The following is a 22,352-nucleotide window of genomic DNA, read 5'->3' on the forward strand; positions in this document are numbered from 1 at the left end:
AGATGACCCGAGCCGAGCTGTGTCTGTGCAGCTGTTAGCATTGCAGTTTAATTGAGCAGATGTTCCGACTGTCACTCCACCCGACAGGGACTGGAAGACTCAGGAGCCATTAAGGATGGACCTCTGCCTCACAGAAGACTCCGGGTTTCACCTCCTAATTCTCTGCTAACCTTAAAAGGGAAAACATCACAAATGTTCCCCTACCCCTGCCCCTTCCCCTAAGCCTCCTGAGTGAAACAAAGCAAAATAGAGCAACAACAAAACCCACTGCCTAGAATGGAGATACCCCATTCTCTTCTGCTCCCAAGAGTAGATCCTGACATGCAATTGTCTCCTCCTGTAAGAGTTAGCCCAGCTGGGCCTGGCAATCACCCGGAGGGAGACCACGCCTCCGGAAATCTGATAGACCTGAAGGAGTGTGAAGGGGACAGGAGGAATAATTATCCCCTTAATGAGATCACGCACTTATACCTCCCAGAAGCCCCTCCCTCAGGGTAGCAGTTTTGTAGATCTTCCCTGCTGAGTCCGCTCCATTTTTGAGTTCTAAATTCAAAGCACGTGCTATTCCTCCTGTTTCTGAATCTTTTCAGTAGCCCTACTGTGTGCTCTCCTGGCCTAGGGCCCTACTGTGTGCTCTCCTGGCCTAGGTCACACCTTCCCTAACACTCTGGGCTTTGACACCTCCTCCCGTCCTGCAGCTGGCCTCCATCACCGAGCATCCTGGTTTTCTTGAGCCCTGTCTCTAAAGGAATACCATTCCCATTTCCATACCTCCCCTTCTTACAGCTTGCCCCCACTGCTGTTTTTCTTTCAAGAGCTAATAAAACGGTCCTTGAGCTCCCTTCTGGGTCTGTTTTTAAAGCCTTTTATTAATGAGACTAAGAACCCCAAAGGGAACGCAATGTTCCCGGTAGCAACGTTGAAAACAGCACTGCCTTATATTGTATCATGGAGCTAATGTTAGGCAAGATACCCTCTGCAGCTTCCGGCTCCGTGTGGCACCTGGGTCCTGGACCGGAAGGCTGCAAATCAGTGGTCAGGAGCTCTTCGGGCTGGTCCATGTATCCTGTCAGTCACAAGGCCTGGAGACCTATTCTTAGACTCTCAGTTCTTATAGACCTTATTAAAATGGTAATATCCTTGCTGGCATCAATCACTGACAAATTATGCACGGGAAACTTGGGCTCCGGTTTGCAGAACAAGCTTTTCTGGAGGGGATGGTTCACAGGGAAGTGCTGGGAAGTGGTAGCCATTCCTCAGGGAGTGAAAGGAATATGTAGAGTTTGAGGGGTGAGCAGGGCAGCCATTCCAAAAGGCTCCAGGAGAGGAAGCTGATGGGACCACGCTTTGTCTCTGTTGCCTGCTCCTCTGCTAGTAGGCGATGGTTGAAACTATCCGAGGTAGAACAGAGACTTGATCCCATATTCTACAGTCACGATATTAAACATTGGAGATAGTTTATGTGAAATATATCACTAAGCAAGCTTGTGTCTGTGAGAATATATGTCATACATCTAGATGGCATGGTCCACTATATCCCTAGGCGTGTGTGTGTGTATGCATGTGTTTGTATGTTGTGTATATGTATGTGTGTGTATGTATGCATGTATGTGTGTGTATATGTATGTGTATGTATGTATGTATATGTGTGTATGTATGTATGTGTGTATGTATGTATGTATGTATGTGTATATGTGTATATGTGTGCGTATATATGTGTACACACTTGTGTATATGTGTATGCATGTGTGTGTGCATGTGTGTATGTGATATTGCCTATTGCCACGGTGGGGGAAAATAGCATGAGATTAAATCAAACACACACACACACACACACACACACACACACACACACACACACACCACACTCAAGAATGACTTGGATCTCAGGCTGGTCTCAAACTTGTTCTGTAGCTGAGGTTGTCATTGAACTCCTGATCTTCCTGCTTCTGCCTCCCAAGTGCTTGGACACCAGGCATGTACTAGCATGCCCAGTGAGTCCTTTATTGATATTATCGAGTATAGTCTGTACATAGCTGTATGTGCTTTGTTTTTATACTAATAGCAGTTCAGTGAGTTTGCTTGGCCAACTTCATCATGGACATGTGTATTCTATGAAGGCCATGATGCTAAACCCCTGAAAATGTTCATCTCTATTATAATCTGTCCCACCCTGACAGAAGTATTACATGGCTGGTGCCTTGTTTGTACTAGAAACTAGAAAGAACAGGTGTTAGATGTACTAGCAAGAAAAGGAGTGTTCATTAGTGGTGAGGAAGGGAGTGCCAGGCTATTTGTAAAGCTTTGTATTTTAAAGTTGTAAATTATTTATAGGACTTTAAATATGTTGATAGAACAAATACCAATCTAATACTTTAATAGGCTATGGTGAGTAATATAGGTTCTTTTAGTGGGAGAAATTAGAATACTGTGTTAAATCATTCTTTATGGAGACACATGACTTTTACCACATTGAGGAAAAAACCCAACCTTATTGTCTTAACAGTAGCTGAAATCGAGAGTTCGTAGATGTTATAAGTGGTTCACGGAGCTGTAATGTGAGATGAGAGTAGATTTATCACTGCCTCTGATCATTGAATTTATTTCTTCTATTTATTTGGTACTTATTGTTGGTCTTCCTCGCTTATTATATTCAGATCTTAAATATTCCTCAGAGGGGCTTTCGTTAAAGGCTTGGCTGCCAGTCATACTGCTTTGGGAATATTGTTGTTATTCGTGGTCGTGGTGGTGGGACCTTTAAGAGGTGGGGACTAGCGGAAGGAAGGTATGTAGTTGGTGGTTTCTCCTTGAAGAGACTGCTGGGCCTCCAGCCTCTTCCTTTTACTCTGCTTCCTGGGCACAGGAGGCAGCAGCTGTACTCCCTGACACGGCGTCTGTCTCACTACGGTGATAGGAGAGTAGACAGTGAGGTCAACACTGGCAGAAATGTGGACCAGAAATCTTGCCTCACAGCAGACGCTATGCAAAGGACTCAGAAAGGTCCCAGCTGTGGGCAGGACACAGGCAGTGCTGGGTCTCTCACTTTCCACAGGGCAGATATTGGAGTCCTGGCAGATAGGTACCAGACTCAATTATTCACTGATCAAACTATAATCCAGAGACCATGAGTCAGCCCCTCCAAACCATGAACACACTAAGTCTTTTGTCTCTATAGGTTGATGTATTTCAGGTGTTTTATCACCAGGAAGGATCTGACGGAAGCAAGCCTGTGGTGAAGGGCGGGCCTGTTTCTCCATCCTCTACTGTCTTTCTGACGTCCCTGCACGGTGCCCAGTAAGATTGGCCTGTATTCATGGAATGAAGATTTATAATCCAGTCTCACCCATTGGCTCGAAATTACTGCCTTCCTAAATTTAACTACTAAAACGAGGTGTCTGGAAATCTTTAAAACAAAGACGAAGGCTTGATCTTGGCATGGTATTCATCATGAGTACATGTGCTGCTGGACAGTGGCTAGTGTAGCTTCATGTTTCCACATCTGTTATTTTAAAATAAATTATTCAGTGCTGCTAGATTACCTCTAAATGGTATCAATCAATTACAACTGGGGTGCTTGAGTCTTGAAGGAATAGACTTTTTTCTTTTTTTTTCTTTCACTTTTGTTTTCTTTCTTTCCATCCTTTCTTTCTGTCTCTGTCTCTCTGTCTCTCTGTCTCTCTGTCTCTTTTTCTTTCGATTAGATTGACTAAGTTCTTATCTCTTCTCCCCCAGGAAATATTAAAACGACTTGGCCTCTTGCCAGACTCTTTCCCTCCCACCTCTATAGAAGATTTAATTAGTGTGCACATTATTTGGGTTGCTCATTCCATTACTGCTGGGCAGGGGGCAGAGGAAGGCCCTTGAATAAGGAAAGTGAGGTAAAGCCCCACCCCCATCCTCAGAGAAGTGAAGTCTCCTGTCCCAGCTTTTCCTGGCAGTGAATAAAGGCTCCTAGGGGATGCTGAAGGCTTGCGTTTCTGTAGAAGTCCCTGCCAGGGCTTTCCATACCGAAATGAACCATTGTTGCCTGTGTCAGGTTTGCTCTTCATTTGCGTGGTGTATTTCTTCTGCGTCGGGGGTGTTACGGAAGCCCTAACCTACTGTGTTCATTGTCACAGATTTAAACGTTGGGTTTTCTGCAAGGCCACAAAAAAATGCTGTTTAAAGACATTAATGGGTAATTAGCATCTTGGGTTGCTGCAACATTTGGTTCTAGGACACATCTTAAAGATTATTAAGAGAAAAAGATTTGCTTTTAAAACTGGATTTGAGCCGGGCATGGTGGTGCACACCTTTAATCTCAGCACTTGGGAGTCAGAGGCAGGCGGATTTCTGAGTTCGAGACCAGCCTGGTCTACAAAGTGAGTTCCAGGACAGCCAGGGCTATACAGAGAAACCCTGTCTCAAAAAACCAAACAAACAAAAAACCAAAACAACAACAAAAAAATGGATTTGATCAGTGCATGCATAGAAATATCACACCAGACATCCATCCATCCATACATCCATACATCCATACATACATAAACAATTAGTACATGATAGTAAAAAACCAGAAACAAATACCATCTTGATATGCCAATAAAGTGCCTGGGATAGGATGACTAGCTTGCTACTAGTTAGCTAGTGACCTTGCAGTTTTAAAGGGGACAGTCCCGTATCTTGGGACCCTTGTCCGTCTGGATAAATAGAGAACCTTGGTCACCCTAATTGTCTCATGTTGCTGAGAGACCTTCTCGGTATCTCTTGATTTTGAGTATCAGTATCAGTTGATTTTGAGTCCAGCGTTGTGTTTTCAAGGGTAAAAAAAATCACAACCACAGCCAAGGAACCGCAGTCAATAGGTAGCTCAAGCAGCAAAGGAGCTGCTTCACGCAGAGTTCTTTGAAGCAGTGTCGTTTGGAAGCAGTTTAGGATTTAGATGTTTGTAAGTTGCTTCTTTTTGGCCCAAGAGACTCAGAATCAAGCTCAGAAGCATTTGGAAGCCAGAGAACTCTGAAGAATTCCAACAGGCTTAGCACAGCTCATATTTCAAGATTGAGTCCAGAGTAGCTGATGATCATACTGTTGGTATCAATTGTTCCAGTGAGGGGCTGGAGTGATGACTCAGTGGTCAGGAGCACTGGCTGCTCTTCCAGAGGACCAGAGTTCAATTCCCAGTACTCCCAACTGGCCATTAATCTAGTTCTGGGGATCCAATGCCCTCTTCTGGCCTCCACAGGCACTGCATGCACGTGGTACACAGATACACACGCAGGCAAAACACCAGTCCAAACAAAACAAAACAAAACAAAACAAAACAAAACAAAACAAAACAAAACAAAACGTTTTTTAAAAAGACACCAGTAAAACCTTTCACAGAGTGGAAGAATCGCTGCTACACAACAGTTCCATAGATGAGAACCAAGTTTCCACTCCACAGAGATCGGACACTAAAAAAAAACATTCCTCCCACCATGCTAGAGACACGAATGCAGAGGGATGGAAGTCAGCCATGCTTGCAACAGTTGACTCCATGTTTTAGGCACCCTCTTCTCTATCGCTGACCCCTTGAATATTTGCTCAGGGACTCTCTCAACTGGTCTGACCCTCTACCCACTTTTGTGACAATGCTTTACATTTTATGTGCTGTGTCCATCAGTGGGACCCACAGGAGTGACCCAGAGAGGCTCAGGGAAATGGCGTGCTATCAGTAAGATGGGTTAGATGGCAGTGTGGGGGCAGAAATGTGGTGTGAGAAGCCGCCAGAACACCACCAGAAGTTCTTTGGTGAGTTTCTCTCTATGGCATCACCACAGCAAAGCTCAGCAATGCAATGTAAGGCGAACCAATACACACATGCTGTTAGCAAAGAATGGCGAGGTGGAGCAAAGCAAACCAATGCTCTATCTCTGTCTGTGGGTCATATCCATATTCCTTCTGAACATCATGTGTCCTTTCACATGTTTGCTATAGTAAAACATCCTCTCACCTGTGTCTGCTTCAGCAAAACATTTGACATACTGGCTTCTCAAAGGAACCAGAAGTTTCCACTTCAGTAGGATATTTGATGTTTGATATTTGATCTGAGAGCCACTGGTATAACGGAATGAGCAAGGGTTTACCATCAGATGGAGTCCTGGCTCTGCCCAGTACTAATACAAGACACAGGTGAATCTCAACTTCTTTAGGAGTCAGCTCTTCATGGTTGTGGTTAGAACAAGCAAGACAATACATGTACAAAGTTCTTAGGAATATTAAAAAGGAAAAACAAACCCACTTGTATGTATGGACCATCTTTGGACACCTACATATTAAAGGTGGTCATAGTTGCTGGTAAGTATTGGCATAAATTAGGAATCAAAGACAATGGTAAACTTTCTTGATGCCATCCATACCTGCAAAGGATCTTTGATCTACACAGGGCTGAATCATAAGACTTGTATCGGATGGTTCCTAGATTCCTTTATCTTAAAAATTCCATGAATCCATTAAATGTGATATGAAAATCTGAGATGTGCCCATGTCTTAGTTAGGGTTTTACTGCTGTGAACAGATACCATGGCCAAGACAACTCTTATAAGGACATTTAATTGGGGGTGGCTTACAGGTTCAGATGTTCAGTCCATTATTTTCAAGGTGGGACCATGGCAACATCTAGGCAGGCATGTTACAGGAAGAGCTGAGAGTTCTACATCTTCATTTGAAGGCTACTAGCAGAATACTGGCTTTCAGGCAGCTAGGATAAGGGATGAGGGTCTGATAGCCCATACCCACAGTGACACACCTACTCTGACAGGGCCACACATACTCCAACAAGGCCACACCCACTCCAACAAGGCCACACCTTCTAGTAGTGCCACTCCCTGGACAGAGCATACACAAACCATCACAGACTGTATTCAAAATCAACTATTGGGCCACTTATCCCGCTATATTCTCCCAAAGCTACCATCTTGTGTAGACTGACTCCTGCATCCCTGTGCCCCTTTGATATAACTTAGGACATCTTTTCCATAGTCCTCAGACATAGCTGGTTGATCGAGGGATAGAATCCCATGTGATAGACTTGCTATATTCTCTTGATGGATAATTTGGGGTTAGAAAATGAAAAATGTCATGAATATGCAGTGATGCTGTACCTGGGAGGTCATGAAGTGGGTGTTTAGAGACTGAGAGTACCAATTTGTGTAAGCCATGATGGATCACTTGAAAGCAGGGTAAAGGAAGGCCCTCCAAGAGAGGGAGAGGAACAAACAAACAAACAAATAGGTAATGATGGAGAAAGTAATCTCTGGTTATTCTGTGCTTCATCTGGCTGCTTTCTACAGCTGAGTTGTGTTCTCTTTAACCTCTGTACCCTGGGGTAGCTTCTTTCTTCCCGGTGTCACCCTAAGGCCCATAGGAGCATAAAATGAGAATCAGTAGGGATTTTATCTAGTTTTATTTTTGGAACAAGAGCATGGCTCAGCATTCTACATCAAGAAAAATACTCAATGACTTTTTATGGACTGCCATGAAAGCCACTTACTTGCATATGCCTGGCGTCACTGATGGCTTTCGTCTAAAAAGGACTAGTTATAATGGATGGTCCATTTCAAGAAGCAATTCCCCGGGTGTACCCATCATCTACAAATAAATCTGAGGGCTATCTTGGCTGTATTTCTAGGTCCAGCACAGAATCTAGTTCGCCACAGGCTTTGACTGAGAATGTATGCTGAACTGAATGGCCCACGATTGCTGCACATACTGTGGGGCTATAAAAAGCAATATGAATTATGGTTGCTCTACATAAGCAGCTCGTAGTGCACTTGAGAAGATTCAGGCAAAAAAAAAAAAAAAAAAAAAAAAAAGAATCCAAGAAGGCACATGGTGATTTGCAGGAAGTTTCAAATAGCCGAGGAACAAAGGGCCAGCGAGGCTTTATTTAGAAAAGCTTCCTGGAGGAACAGGAAGTTGAAGGACAGAGGGTTGGGTGGGACTTGGCAAGGCAGAGAGAAGGAGAGGAAGGAGAAAAAGCATAAGCAGAGGTTTCAGTCAGAAAATGAGTTTGGTAGTGAATGTGAATTACAGTTCAGTGATTTCACATGATGATTCACGGAGCACATGATACAAGGTGCACAGGATACACAGTGCACATGATCCACAGTGTACACGATACATAGTGCATCTCAGTTACAGTTCAGTGATTACACGACACACAGTGCACATGAATTACAGTTCAATGATTATACACAATCCACAGTGCACATGATCCACAGTGCACATGATCCACAGTGTACATGATACACAGTGCACATGATACATAGTGCACATGATACACAGTGCACATGATCCACAGTGCACATGATACACAGTGCACATGATCTACAGTGTACATGATACACAGTGTACATGACACATGGAGCACATGGTACACTGTTCAGTGATTACACATGATACACATTGTACATAAATTATATTTCAGTGATTACACATGATACACAGTGCACATAAGTCGATAACACGATACACAGTGCACATAAATTATATTTCAGTGATTACACATGATATACATTGTATATAAATTATATTTCATTGATTACACATGATAAACAGTGCACATGATTTAGCGCAGGAAGACAGAATGATGGGGAATGGGAAGCCAGAGAGGGCTGGCTCTGGAGTTACATTTTCAGGATTCCAACCCTAGTGCCCCTCACACCTACCCAGTTTCCTCATTAGCTTTGTACTATTGACAGCTTAAGTGTGTTGTAAGAATTAGAAGGTTTTTTTTAAATTAAGTCTTTTAGATCAGCATCTGTAACTTTTGGAGCATACTAACTGTTAACTGTTGTCATGGAAATCTAGTGATACGATCCAATTAAAAGGGCCATACTACTAATTTTGAATTGCCGCATTGGAAGGAACATCTCTTGGTTGTTAAGGATGCCTGTTGCTGTTTGAGTCGCTGCTGAGTTTGTGGAGTTCTGGAAGGGACTGGCTCATAATAGGAAAGAACACTGAGTATGTGGGGCCCAGAGCAAGGTTCCAGTGATGGAGAGGAGCCAGGACTGGGGATCAACTGTCAGGTACTGCCGTGCTTCTTTTCTGTCAAGGGATGATGGGATGAGCCTGAGGGCAAGAGACATGGTCCAGCAAGAAAGGACCTATTGCAATAACCCAGGGTTATGAAAGCCAACGTCAGGACTACAGCTTCCATAGGGGAATGCCATGGGGAGTCTTTGAGAACCTCCAAAGAAAAGGTATCCATACTGGTCCAGGCTGGCATTACCCCAGGCTTTGGTGATCTCCTCCTGGCTTCTTGGCTTTGCTGCTGTTCTTATCTTAACATGGTCATGCCTTGGTCCACACAGGCACAGTCTAATGACAGCTCTTACCTAACTCTGGTCACAAGCTTGTCCTTGCTGGACCCATAAGGCCACTGGAAGACCACTGGCTTCCTTTCCTACTACACACCCACCTGTCCTTGTCATTATACAAGGCTGTGGCTCAGACACATCAGACCTATGTCTGGAATGCCCTGTGTCCATTCCTCCTGTTTAAAAAGAAATATGTGCCTAGGCAATTCCTTCATCTCCTTTGGGGCTCTGTTCAAGTGCCATGTTACTAATGGTCTCTTTTTCAAACACCTTTAAAAAATTCCAGCAACTTCTCTGCACGTTGGCCCCCTGTCCCATCACCCCGCTTTCTTTTGCCCCATGGCCCTTAGTACATCCCAACATATGACCTATTTGTTCATTGTCTAGTGTTTCTACAAGATTGTGAGCCTCAGAAGTACAGATATTTTCTCTTGCTTTGCTCATGACATGTCTCGAGGACACAGAAGAGTCCCTGGTATCGTAAGTGACTGGATGACTATGTGACCAGAATAATCAGGATTATTGTGTCAAACACAGTGCGGTCTCCCTTGCTGTTTAATTTGCTCTTTCCAGTGGCCCTGTCATGTGCTCATTGTTTTATGAACTGTGCCACAGAAACAAAGTGGAGGAGGACACAGAGATGGTGACTGTCAATCCCTCCCAGTTTGTCTGACCGTAGCTCTCATATGGATAGGATGAAGTCAGGGAGAAGGAGAGAGTGAGATGTGAAGGCCTCCAGCCTCTGAGAATTGAAGAACAGCACAAGCTGACAAGGAATGGGGACACTGACAAAGAGTGGGGACACTGACAAGGATTGGGGAACACTGACAAGGATTGAGGACACTGACAGGAGTGGGGACACTGATAGGAGTGGGGACACTGACAAGGCCTGGGGACACTGACAGGAGTGGGGACACTGACAAGGAGTGGGGACACTGACAAGGATTGGGGACACTGACAAGGAGTGGGGACACTGACAAGGATTGGGGACACTGACAAGGATTGGGGACACCGACAGGAGTGGGGACACTGACAAGGATTGGGGACACTGACAGGAGTGGGGACACTGACAAGGATTGGGGACACTGACAAGGATTGGAGACACTGACAAGGCCTGGGGACACTGACAGGAGTGGGGACACTGACAAGGATTGGGGACACTGACAAGGATTGGGGACACTGACAAGGAGTGGGGACACTGACAAGGAGTGGGGACACTGACAGGAGTGGGGACACTGACAAGGAGTGGGGACACTGACAAGGAGTGGGGACTCTGACAAGGAGTGGGGACACTGACAGGAGTGGGGACACTGACAGGAGTGGGGACACTGACAGGAGTGGGGACACTGACAAGGATTGGGGACACTGACAAGGATTGGGGACTCTGACAAAGAGTGGGGACACTGACAGGAGTGGGGACACTGACAAGGACTGGGGACACTGACAAGGAGTGAGGACACTGACAGGAGTGGGGACACTGAGAGGGAGTGGGGACACTGACAAGGAGTGGGGACACTGACAGGGATTGGGGACACTGACAGGGATTGGGGACACTGACAAGGATTGGGGACACTGACAGGAGTGGGGACACTGACAAGGATTGGGGAACACTGACAAGGATTGGGGACACTGACAGGAGTGGGGACACTGACAGGAGTGGGGACACTGGCAAGGAGTGGGGACACTGACAAGGATTGGGGACACTGACAAGGAGTGGGGACACTGACAAGGATTGGGGACACTGACAGGAGTGGGGACACTGACAAGGAGTGGGGACACTGACAAGGATTGGGGACACTGACAAGGAGTGGGGACACTGACAAAGAGTGGGGACACTGACAGGAGTGGGGACACTGACAAGGAGTGGGGACACTGACAAGGATTGGGGACACTGACAAGGATTGGGGACACTGACAGGGAGTGGGGACACTGACAGGAGTGGGGACACTGACAAGGATTGGGGAACACTGACAAGGATTGGGGACACTAACAAGGAGTGGGGACACTGACAGGAGTGGGGACACTGACAGGAGTGGGGACACTGGCAAGGATTGGGGACACTGACAAGGATTGGGGACACTGACAAGGAGTGGGGACACTGACAGGAGTGGGGACACTGACAAGGATTGGGGAAAACTGACAAGGATTGGGGACACTGACAAGGAGTGGGGACACTGACAAGGAGTGGGGACACTGACAGGAGTGGGGACACTGGCAAGGAGTGGGGACACTGGCAAGGAGTGGGGACACTGACAAGGATTGGGGACACTGACAAGGAGTGGGGACACTGACAAGGAGTGGGGACACTGACAGGAGTGGGGACACTGACAAGGAGTGGGGACACTGACAAGGAGTGGGGACACTGACAAGGATTGGGGACACTGACAAGGAGTGGGGACACTGACAAGGATTGGGGACACTGACAAGGATTGGGGACACTGACAGGAGTGGGGACACTGACAAGAATTGGGGACACTGACAAGGAGTGGGGACACTGACAAGGAGTGGGGACACTGACAGGACTGGGGACACTGACAGGAGTGGGGACACTGACAAGGAGTGGGGACACTGACAAGGAATGGGGACTCTGGAGTGGGGACACTGACAGGAGTGGGGACACTGACAGGAGTGGGGACACTGACAGGAGTGGGGACACTGACAAGGAGTGGGGACTCTGACAAGGAGTGGGGACACTGACAGGAGTGGGGACACTGACAAGGAGTGGGGACACTGACAAGGAGTGGTGACACTGACAGGAGTGGGGACACTGAAAAGGAGTGGGGACAATGACAAGGATTGGGGAACACTGACAAGGATTGGGGACACTGACAAGGATTGGGGACACTGACAAGGAGTGGGAACACTGACAAGGCATGGGGACACTGACAGGAGTGGGGACACTGACAAGGATTGGGGACACTGACAAGGAGTGGGGACACTGACAGGAGTGGGGACACTGACAAGGATTGGGGACACTGACAAGGATTGGGGACTCTGACAAGGAGTGGGGACACTGACAGGAGTGGGGACACTGACAAGGAGTGGGGACAGTGACAAGGATTGGGGAACACTGACAAGGATTGGGGACACTGACAAGGAGTGGGGACACTGACAAGGAGTGGGGACACTGACAGGAGTGGGGACACTGACAAGGATTGGGGACACTGACAAGGAGTGGGGACACTGACAAGGATTGGGGAACACTGAAAAGGATTGGGGACACTGGCAAGGAGTGGGGACACTGACAGAGTAGGGGCACTGACAGGAGTGGGGACACTGACAGGAGTGGGGACACTGACAGGAGTGGGGACACTGACAAGGAGTAAGGACACCGAGAAAGCCGGGGTTTCAGAGAAAAAATTCCAGCCAGGAAATAGGCATGTTGAGGGCATTGACAGCTCTTAGGATAACACCATCTGAGACTGCCTTAGAGTGGGGTTGGACACTGTTCCTAAAGAAGCTGGAGCTACAAGGGTATGGGGCAGCAGCTGCCCCAGCAGAAGGAGGCAGGCTGAGTGGTTTCTGGATGTAAGAGTTGATAAAAAGCCCTGGCTGGAGATTAGCATGATTTCTTTCTAGACAGGCGCTGGGGAGCCCTGAGGATGAGCCAGCCCGTGGTCAGGAGAAGGATGAAGAAGGCTGACCTTGAGTCTGCAAAGATGACAGGAAGAGCTGCCAATGGCAGAGGAGACAGGGTGACAAGAAGCACAGGGGTCAGGAGAGTGGTAGACCTTGGGGAGGCCACATTTTACCCAGAAACTTAGAAGTAGACCACAGGAAGCTGGTGAGAGGGGCCAGGGAGACACTTGGTTTTCCATTTTCGTAAAGAAACTCATTTATCTCAACAAAGTGCTAAAAGGGATTTAATTAGAGGATATTAGAATTAAATCTGAGAATATTTTCTTCTGCTCTCCCCTTGCTAATATCTTGACACTCTTTGGGGAGCTCCCCAAGGCTGAATCAAGAATTCAGGTTTGGTGTCCTGGTCTGAGGTTTCTGTTTCCCTCCATATGGCCCAAGGCATTGAGAGGTCCTACATCGAGCATCATTGGCACAGATAGAATCTGGGCCCTCATCAGAATATAGAAAGCAAAGGGGAGTTAAAGGTGATTTCTTTGGGGTTGAGGAGATTAAAATGTGAGTTTCTGGGCCAACACAGGTAGCAGTGATTGAAGTGAGACTTAAGGGGTGTATTAGTCAGGGTTCTCTAGAGTCACAGAACTTATGGATAGTCTCTAGATAGTAAAGGAATTTATTGATGACTTACAGTCCGCAGCCCAATTCCTTACATTGTTCAGTCGCAGCTGTGAATGGAAGTCCAAGGATCTAGCAGTTACTCAGTCTCACACAGCAAGCAGGCGAAGGAGCAAGAGCAAGAGCTAGACTCCCTTCTTCCAATGTCCTTATATTGTCTCCAGCAGAAGGTGTAGCCCAGATTAAAGGTGTGTTCCGCCACACCTTTAATCCCAGATGAAAGGCGTATCCCAGATTAAAGGTGTGTTCCTTAAACTCGGAGATTCAATCTTCTGGAATCCATAGCCACTATGGCTCAAGATCTTCAAACCAAGATCCAGATAAGGATCTCCAAGCCTCCAGATGAGGGTCACTGGTGAGCCTTCCAATTCCGGATTGTAGTTCATTTCAAATATTTTCAAGTTGACAACCAGGAATAGCCACTACAATCCACCCCTTGTCAACTTGACATAAATAATATCTCATGTTCACATGAAACAATAACAAGGTTGTAAATATGCCTAACATGATATAACTATCCCTCGTACAATCGCAAACGCATTAGTAAATTTACAATGGGCATTCATATTACTTTATAATCCTCGTTTCTGCAACTGGTTACGTGGCCTTAATTGGTATTTATAACTACCTTCCTCTACTACCCATTCTGTATTTCCTTCACCTTCAGCCAGCACCTCAGCAGGTCTTGGCTCTTTTCCTGGAGGATTGACCCATACCTTCATTCTTGATGGGTCTGCATCCTTGGTCATCCTGCTTGGATTAGGCTGTTGTAGTTTCCCATTGACTTTAATCACAGGACATGGTAGTACTAAGAGACGCCCTAAGGGATCTCCTACACTCCAGACATAATCTTGCTTACCACCATTGTGAAGAGGTAATCCAATTTCCCCATGGTAATCTGGATCTATCACCCCTCCTAACACTGTTATTCCTTTTTTAGCCTGTTGGTTTAAGGGCATTAGAAGCCCAAAATGACCAGGGGGAAGTCTGAGCTTCCAGTTCAATGGAATGTTTGTTGTAGCTCCTGGTAGGAGCACTCCCCTCTCTGGAGCCAAAACTTCTAGGCCAGCAGAACCTAGAGTTATGGGGACAGGAAGCAAAAATTTTCCTAGAGGGTCACTAGGAGTGATAGTAAGTGGAACTATTCCTTTTTCCACCCCTTGATTCCTGGACCCATGAATCCTGGCTATGGGTGAAACTGTACCATATATCGAGCGCTGATTCAAAGCATATACTGCCTTCTGAAGAACTCTGCCCCAGCCTTCCAAGCTGTTACCACCTAATTGGCGCTGTAACTGCGTCTTCAAAAGGCCATTCCATCTTTCTATCAGACCAGCTGCTTCAGGATGATGGGGAATGTGGTAAGACCAGTGAATTCCATGATCGTGGGCCCACTGTCGTACTTCTCTGGCTGTGAATGAGTTCCTTGATCAGAAGCAATACTGTGTGGAATACCATGACGATAGATAAGGCATTCTGTCAATCCGTGAATGGTGGTTTTAGCAGAGGCATTACGTGCGGGAAAGGCAAATCCATAACCAGAATAAGTATCTACTCCAGTAAGAACAAAACGCTGTCCTTTCCATGAAGGAAGTGGTCCAATGTAGTCAACCTGCCACCAGGTTGCTGGCTGGTCACCTCGAGGAATGGTGCCATATCTGGGGCTCAGTGTTGGTTTCTGCTGTTGGCAGATCTGGCAATCAGCAGCAGCTGTAGCCAGGTCAGCTTTGGTGAGTGGAAGCCCGTGTTGCTGAGCCCAAGCATAACCTCCATCTCGACCACCATGGCCACTTTGTTCATGTGCCCATTGAGCAATGACAGGGATGGCTGGGGAGAGAGGCTGACTGTCCACAGAACGGGTCATCTTATCCACTTGATTATTGAACTCCTCCTCGGCTGAAGTCACCTTTTGGTGAGCATTTACATGGGACACAAATATCTTCACATCCATTGCCCATTTGGAGAGATCTATCCACATACTTCTTCCCCAGACGTCTTTCTCACCAATTTTCCAATTGTGATCTTTCCAAGTCCCTGACCATCCAGCCAATCCATTGGCTACAGCCCATGAGTCAGTAAATAATCGTACATCTGGCCATTTCTTCTTGCAAACAAACTGTAATACCATGTGTACTGCCCGAAGTTCTGCCCACTGTGAAGATTTCCCTTCACCTGTGTCTTTCAGGGTTGTCCCAGAAAGGGGTTGTAATGCTGCAGCTGTCCACTTCTGGGTGGTGCCTGCATAACGTGCAGAGCCATCAGTAAACCAGGCTCTAGTCTTCTCCTCTTCGGTCAGTTGATCATAGGGAACACCCCATGAGGCTATGGGCACATGTTTGGCAGCAGATGGCATTGTAACAGGAGTAGAAACCATAGGCATTTGAGCAACTTCTTCATGTAACTTGCTTGTGCCTTCAGGACCTGCTCTGGCCCGATCACGTATATACCACTTCCATTTGATAATAGACTGCTGCTGTGCACGTCCCACTTTATGACTTGCAGGGTCTGATAGTACCCAGCTCATGATGGGTAGTTCAGGTCGCATAGTAACTTGGTGTCCTATTGTCAAACGTTCAGTTTCCACTAAGGCCCAATAGCAGGCCAAGAGCTGTTTTTCAAAGGGAGAATAGTTGTCTGCAGATGATGGTAGAGCTTTGTTCCAAAATCCCAAAGGTCTTTTCTGTGATTCACCTACAGGGGCCTGCCAGAGGCTCCAAACAGCATCTCTATCAGCCACAGACACCTCAAGTACCATCGGGTCTGCTGGGTCATATGGTCCAAGTGGTAGAGCAGCCTGCACAGCAGCCTGGACCTGTTGAAGGGCCTTCTCCTGTTCCAGGCCCCACACAAAGCTAGCAGCTTTCCGAGTCACTTGGTAAATAGGCCTAAGTAACACACCCAAGTGAGGGATGTGTTGTCTCCAGAATCCAAATAGACCCACTAAACGTTGTGCTTCTTTCTTGGTTGTAGGAGGGGCCAGGTGCAATAACTTATCTTTCACCTTAGAAGGAATATCTCTGCATGCCCCACACCACTGGACTCCTAAGAATTTCACTGAGGTAGATGGTCCTTGAATTTTGGTTGGGTTTATTTCCCATCCTCTGATACGCATATGTGTTACCAATGAGCCCAAAGTGGTTGCTACTTCCTGCTCACTTGGTCCAATCAGCATAATGTCATCAATATAATGCACCAATGTGATATTTTGTGGAAGATCCAAACAATCAAGATCCCTTCTAACTAAATTATGACACAGGGCAGGAGAGTTAATATATCCTTGAGGCAAAACTGTGAAGGTATACTGTTGGCCTTGCCAACTGAAAGCAAATTGCTTCTGGTGGTCCTTATGGACAGGTACTGAGAAGAAGGCATTTGCCAGATCAATAGCCGCATACCAGGTTCCAGGAGATGTGTTAATTTGCTCAAGTAACGAAACTACATCTGGTACAGCAGCTGCAATTGGAGTTACTACCTGATTTAGTTTTCGATAATCGACTGTCATTCTCCATGATCCATCTGTTTTCTGCACTGGCCAGATAGGAGAGTTAAACGGAGATGTGGTGGGAACCACCACCCCTGCATCTTTCAAGTCCTTGATAGTGGCAGTAATTTCTGCAGTGCCTCCAGGAATACGATACTGTTTTTGATTCACTATTTTCTTTGGCAGAGGCAACTCTAAAGGCTTCCATTTGGCCTTTCCAACCATAATAGCCCTCACTCTACAGTTCAGGGAACCAATATGAGAATTCTGCCAATTTCTGAGTATATCTATCCCAATTATACATTCTGGAACTGGGGAAATCACCACAGGATGTGTCCGGGGACCTACTGGACCTACTGTGAGTCGGACATCAGTCAAAACTCCATTAATCACCTGCCCTCCATAAGCCCCTACTTTAACTGGAGGGCCACAATGTTTCTTGGGATCCCCTGGGATCAGTGTCAACTCAGAACCAGTATCCAGCAGACCCCGAAAAGTCTGATTATTTCCTTTTCCCCAGTGTACAGTTACCCTTGTAAAAGGCCGTAGGTCCCTCTGGGGAAGAACTGGAGAAAGGGTAACAGCAAAACCTTTGAGTGTCTTATCAAGATCCTTCCTCAGTGGAACCTGGCCACCCCTTCATTCAAGGGGTTCTGGATCTGCAAACTGTCTCAAGTCTGGAAATTGATTCACTGGCCGAGATTGCTGTTTACCACGATCTAATGTAGCCTTTCTTTCATTTGGCTGTTTACCACGATCTAATGTAGCCTTTCTTTCATTTGTTTGAGAATTTTTCTGCTTATACAGATCAAACAAATATGCAGTAGGCTTCCTATGTATTTCATTCCTGGAAACACCATGATTGGTTAGCCAGTACCAAAGGTCCAACCGAGTCATGCCATTATAAATTTCACCTCTCCTGTGCTGACCATTACTGGGTATGTTATTATAAACATTCTTTTGTCTACGCTGTCCATTATAATAACTAGAATCACCTTGTCTCCGACGATTCAATGCTGCCACCTGGCCCTTGTTACCTCGGAATCCAACTAAACCCAGTGAATTTAATTCATCTAATTGAGCAGAAGCATCTCCAATGCTAAGATCTGGCACAAGGAAAAGGGAAAGAACAAAACCCTTCAAATGTGCTGGTGCCCCTCTCACCAATTTGCGTCTTATAGAGCTGGTGAAAGGCATATCTTCTGGACCTTCCCATTGTGGACAATTATGCTTTACACAATATATCCACACTAGCATTGCAATTTCCCTAAGTCTTAAAATCCCTTCATCAACACTAAGCCACGGAATATCAGGCATCTCCAAGTCATTTCCAGTAGGCCATCTTTTGATAAACACCTCAGCCAACCATTCAAACAAACTTTTGACACCTTTTTAAACTATGCGAGCTTCTGTATTAAACCTAGAATCTCTACTCAGAGGACCCATGTCAATAAACTCAGCCTGCTCTAGTCTTATGTTCCTTCCACCCTTATCCCACACCCTTAAAATCCATTCCCACACATATTCACCAGGTTTCTGCTTGAATGAATTAGCAAACTCGTTAAGCTCCTTAGTAGTGTAGCGAATTTCCTCATGGACTACACTTTCTACCTCTCCTCTTGGAGCCTGTTTTGCTTTGAGTCTGGTTACAGGTCTAGAAGAAACTATTGGTGGGCCTTGAGAAACATCAGTAGTGAAAGTCATTGCTGGTCTATCAGACTCTGCAAAATTAATTTCCTCATGTGGGGAAGGCATTATTTCAAGGGGTGGGGCTGAGGGTACTACTTCCTCAGGTGGGGCAAACCCTTGAGAATCTGAAGATTCAAAATTCTCAGTTTCAACATGGTCTTCCCACACATCCCCGTCCCATGTTGTAGGATCCCATTCTTTGCCAATTAGAGCCCTTACTTTAACTGTCGACACACTCTGAGGCTGAGACTTGAATTTTTGCTGTAGTTCAGCCAACCTTACAATGAGAGTTTCTGTTTGATTTTCTGCAACTTGAGCTCTATTGCTACAAGAGAGAAGATTCTCCTCAAGGACACACTTAGCAACTTTTAGATCATTTACTTGTGTCTGGAGCCTTTCGATTTTATCACACAACTCCTTCCTTTCATTCATCATTTTTTCCACAGATACTAAGAGCAGCCAGCCAGTAAAATCATTTTCCGATTTTTTCCCCATCTTGTAGAAAGCTTTGTGCACTGAATCACCTAATTCATTAAGAAAATCAAGGTCATTAGCTTCTTTAAGTTCGGAATATAGTTTCAACCATGGGTCTTCAAAATTCTCTGAGCTCCCAGGAGGGAGAGAATCTGGAGAGGTTTCAATAGTTGAAAGTGCTGGTGGATCAACAAGCCAATTCCAGTATTTTAAAAGATTCATCCTTGTACTTCTGTTACTCTAGAACCACTCCTGGTACCAACTTCTGTATTAGTCAGGGTTCTCTAGAGTCACAGAACTTATGGATAGTCTCTAGATAGTAAAGGAATTTATTGATGACTTACAGTCGGCAGCCCAATTCCTTACAATTGTTCAGTCGCAGCTGTGAATGGAAGTCCAAGGATCTAGCAGTTACTCAGTCTCACACGGCAAGCAGGCGAAGGAGCAAGAGCAAGAGCTAGACTCCCTTCTTCCAATGTCCTTATATTGTCTCCAGCAGAAGGTGTAGCCCAGATTAAAGGTGTGTTCCGCCACACCTTTAATCCCAGATGAAAGGCGTATCCCAGATTAAAGGTGTGTTCCTTAAACTCGGAGATTCAATCTTCTGGAATCCATAGCCACTATGGCTCAAGATCTTCAAACTAAGATCCAGATAAGGATCTCCAAGCCTCCAGATGAGGGTCACTGGTGAGCCTTCCAATTCCGGATTGTAGTTCATTTCAAATATTGTCAAGTTGACAACCAGGAATAGCCACTACAAGGGGTCTTGGGATAGTCAGGAGTGTTGGATGGTGTTTTGCTGGGGCTGACACGTGAAGGAGTGTTTCTTGAAGTGCACACAGATGAAAGGCTAAGGCTGACTCGTGAAGGGACATTCCATCAAAGCAGACACAGGAGAAAGGGCGTCCTGCTAAAGCAAGTACGTGAAAAGACACGTGATGAAGGGTTCTCTGCTAAAGACGCAGGTATTGGTCCGCCTTGCATTGTGTAGTTGAGCTGCACTTGTTGGGATTCCATAGAGAGAAACTCACCAAAAACCTTCTGGCGCTGTGCTGCAGTTTGCAGTTTCTTGTTGCTTCTGAGGATTCAGACTGATTGGCTGAGTGATGTCAGCTGAGACAGACGCACAAGCTGAGGCAAGACGCATGGAGGATACGTGATGTTTGGAGGCTGAACTAGGCTTGCTTATAGAGCTGGCTGTGCAATGCTTGCTGGTCTCGAGTCTTTGCTGATATTCGCTTCCCTGAGAGAGGCATGGCTGAGAACTTCCCCTGGCATTCCTCCTGGTTCTTCCTGCTGACTCGAGCTGAGGCTGAGGCCTGGCTGTCTCTGCTAGGTAGTACCACCACTGCTGATTTGTGTCTCCTATCCCAACTCTATAGAACTGGACTGCTGGTGCATCTGTGAAGTGTTTGCCAGTGGAGTGAGCTGCAGCTGCCTGCTTTACCTGTGAACTGAACTGATTTCCAGATGACACAGTTGCTCCAAAGAACCTTTCTAAGGGGGCCCACTTCCCCCTTATCCTTTCTTTTCCACTACCTCTGATGGCTGATGGGCTACAAGGGTAGTTAAAGTGTTTAAGAACCATCATTAAAAATAGGCTCCAGGAGACCAGTGGAATCCAAGGATGCAGGAACCCAGCCTGACCAGTGGCACCGGTTCCTTCCAGTCTGGGCCAGAGCCCTGAGAAGACATTGGGCATGAACTCAACAGCCAGTCCCACAACACCCAGAGGAAGCTCTACTCCCAGGTACTCTAAAACGCCCAGGATTACAAGATCCCAGGGGCTTGGCCACACCAGAATCTCAGGGTCCCAGAGACAGCTTTACTCCCAGGAGCTCTGGCGTACCTCGGATCTCAGGATCCCAGGATCCCAGGATCACAGAGACAGCTGGACTCTGAGGAGTTCTGACACAACCAGGATCACAGGAAGGACAGGCTCCAGTCAGATATAGCAAGGACAGGTATCACTAGCAAGAACCAGATGGTGGGAGGCAAGCGTAAGAACATAAGCAACAGAAACCAAGGTTACTGGGCATCATCAGAACCCAATTCTCCTACCATACCAAGTCCTGGATATCCCAACACACCAGAAAGGCAAGATTCTGATCTAAAATCACTTCTCACGATGATGATAGAGGACTTTAAGAAGGATATAAATAACTCCCTTAAAGAAATACAGGAGAACACAGGTAAACAGCTAGAAGCCCTTAAAGAGAAAACACAAAAATCCCTTAAAGAATTACAAGAAATCACAATCAAACAGGTGAAGGAAATGAACAAAATCATCCAAGGTCTAAAAATGGAAATAGAAACAATAAAGAAATCACAAAGGGAGACAACCCTGGAGTTAGAAAACCTAGGAAAGAGATCAGGAGTCATAGATGCAAGCATCACCAACAGATACAAGAGATAGAAGAGAGAATCTCAAGTGCAGAAGATTCCATAGAAAACATTGACACAACAGTGAAAGAAAATGCAAAAAGCAAAAAACTCCTAACCCAAAACATCCAGGAAATCCAGGACACAATGAGAAGACCAAACCTAAGGATAATAGGTATAGAAGAGAGTGAAGATTCCCAACTTAATGGGACAAAAAAATATCATCAACAAAATTACAGAAGAAAACTTCCCTAACCTAAAGAAAGAGATGCCCATGAACATACAAGAAGCCTACAGAACTCCAGAAAAGAAATTCCTCCCAACACATAATAATCAGAACAACAAATGCACTAAATAAAGATAGAATATTAAAAGCAGTAAGGGGAAAAGGTCAAGTAACATATAAAGGAAGGCCTATCAGAATTACACCAGACTTCTCACCAGAGACTATGAAAGCCAGAAGAGCCTGGACAGATGTCATACAGGCCCTAAGAGAACATGAATGCCAGCCCAGGCTACTATATCCAGCAAAACTCTCAATCATCATAGACAGAGAAAACAAGATATTCTATGGCAAAACCAAATTTACACAGTATCTTCCCACAAATCCAGCCCTACAAAGGATAATAGATGGAAAACACCAGCACAAGGAGGGAAACTACACTCTAGAAAAAGCAAGAAAGTAGTCTTTCAACAAACCCGAAAGGGGATAGCCACACAAACATAATTTT

General features: G+C 45.8%; 1 long non-coding RNA gene across 4 annotated transcripts in view; it reads left to right on the forward strand.

Annotated features, from left to right (window-relative positions):
- The first annotated feature begins 8,985 nt into the window (after positions 1–8,985).
- Positions 8,986–22,352, forward strand: part of Gm32663 — a 57,538-nt gene continuing 44,171 nt past the window's right edge. For 3 of the 4 annotated variants that reach the window (XR_003948954.1, XR_003948953.1, XR_872079.1), the window contains exons 1-2: positions 8,986–9,050; positions 9,729–9,821. This is a non-coding gene — a long non-coding RNA (predicted gene, 32663). The remainder of the gene's footprint in view (positions 9,051–9,728; positions 9,822–22,352) is intronic. The other variant, XR_003948955.1, reaches the window with a different exon arrangement.

Source organism: Mus musculus, chromosome 10, assembly GCF_000001635.26.
Source record: "Mus musculus strain C57BL/6J chromosome 10, GRCm38.p6 C57BL/6J".
NCBI lineage: Eukaryota > Metazoa > Chordata > Mammalia > Rodentia > Muridae > Mus > Mus musculus.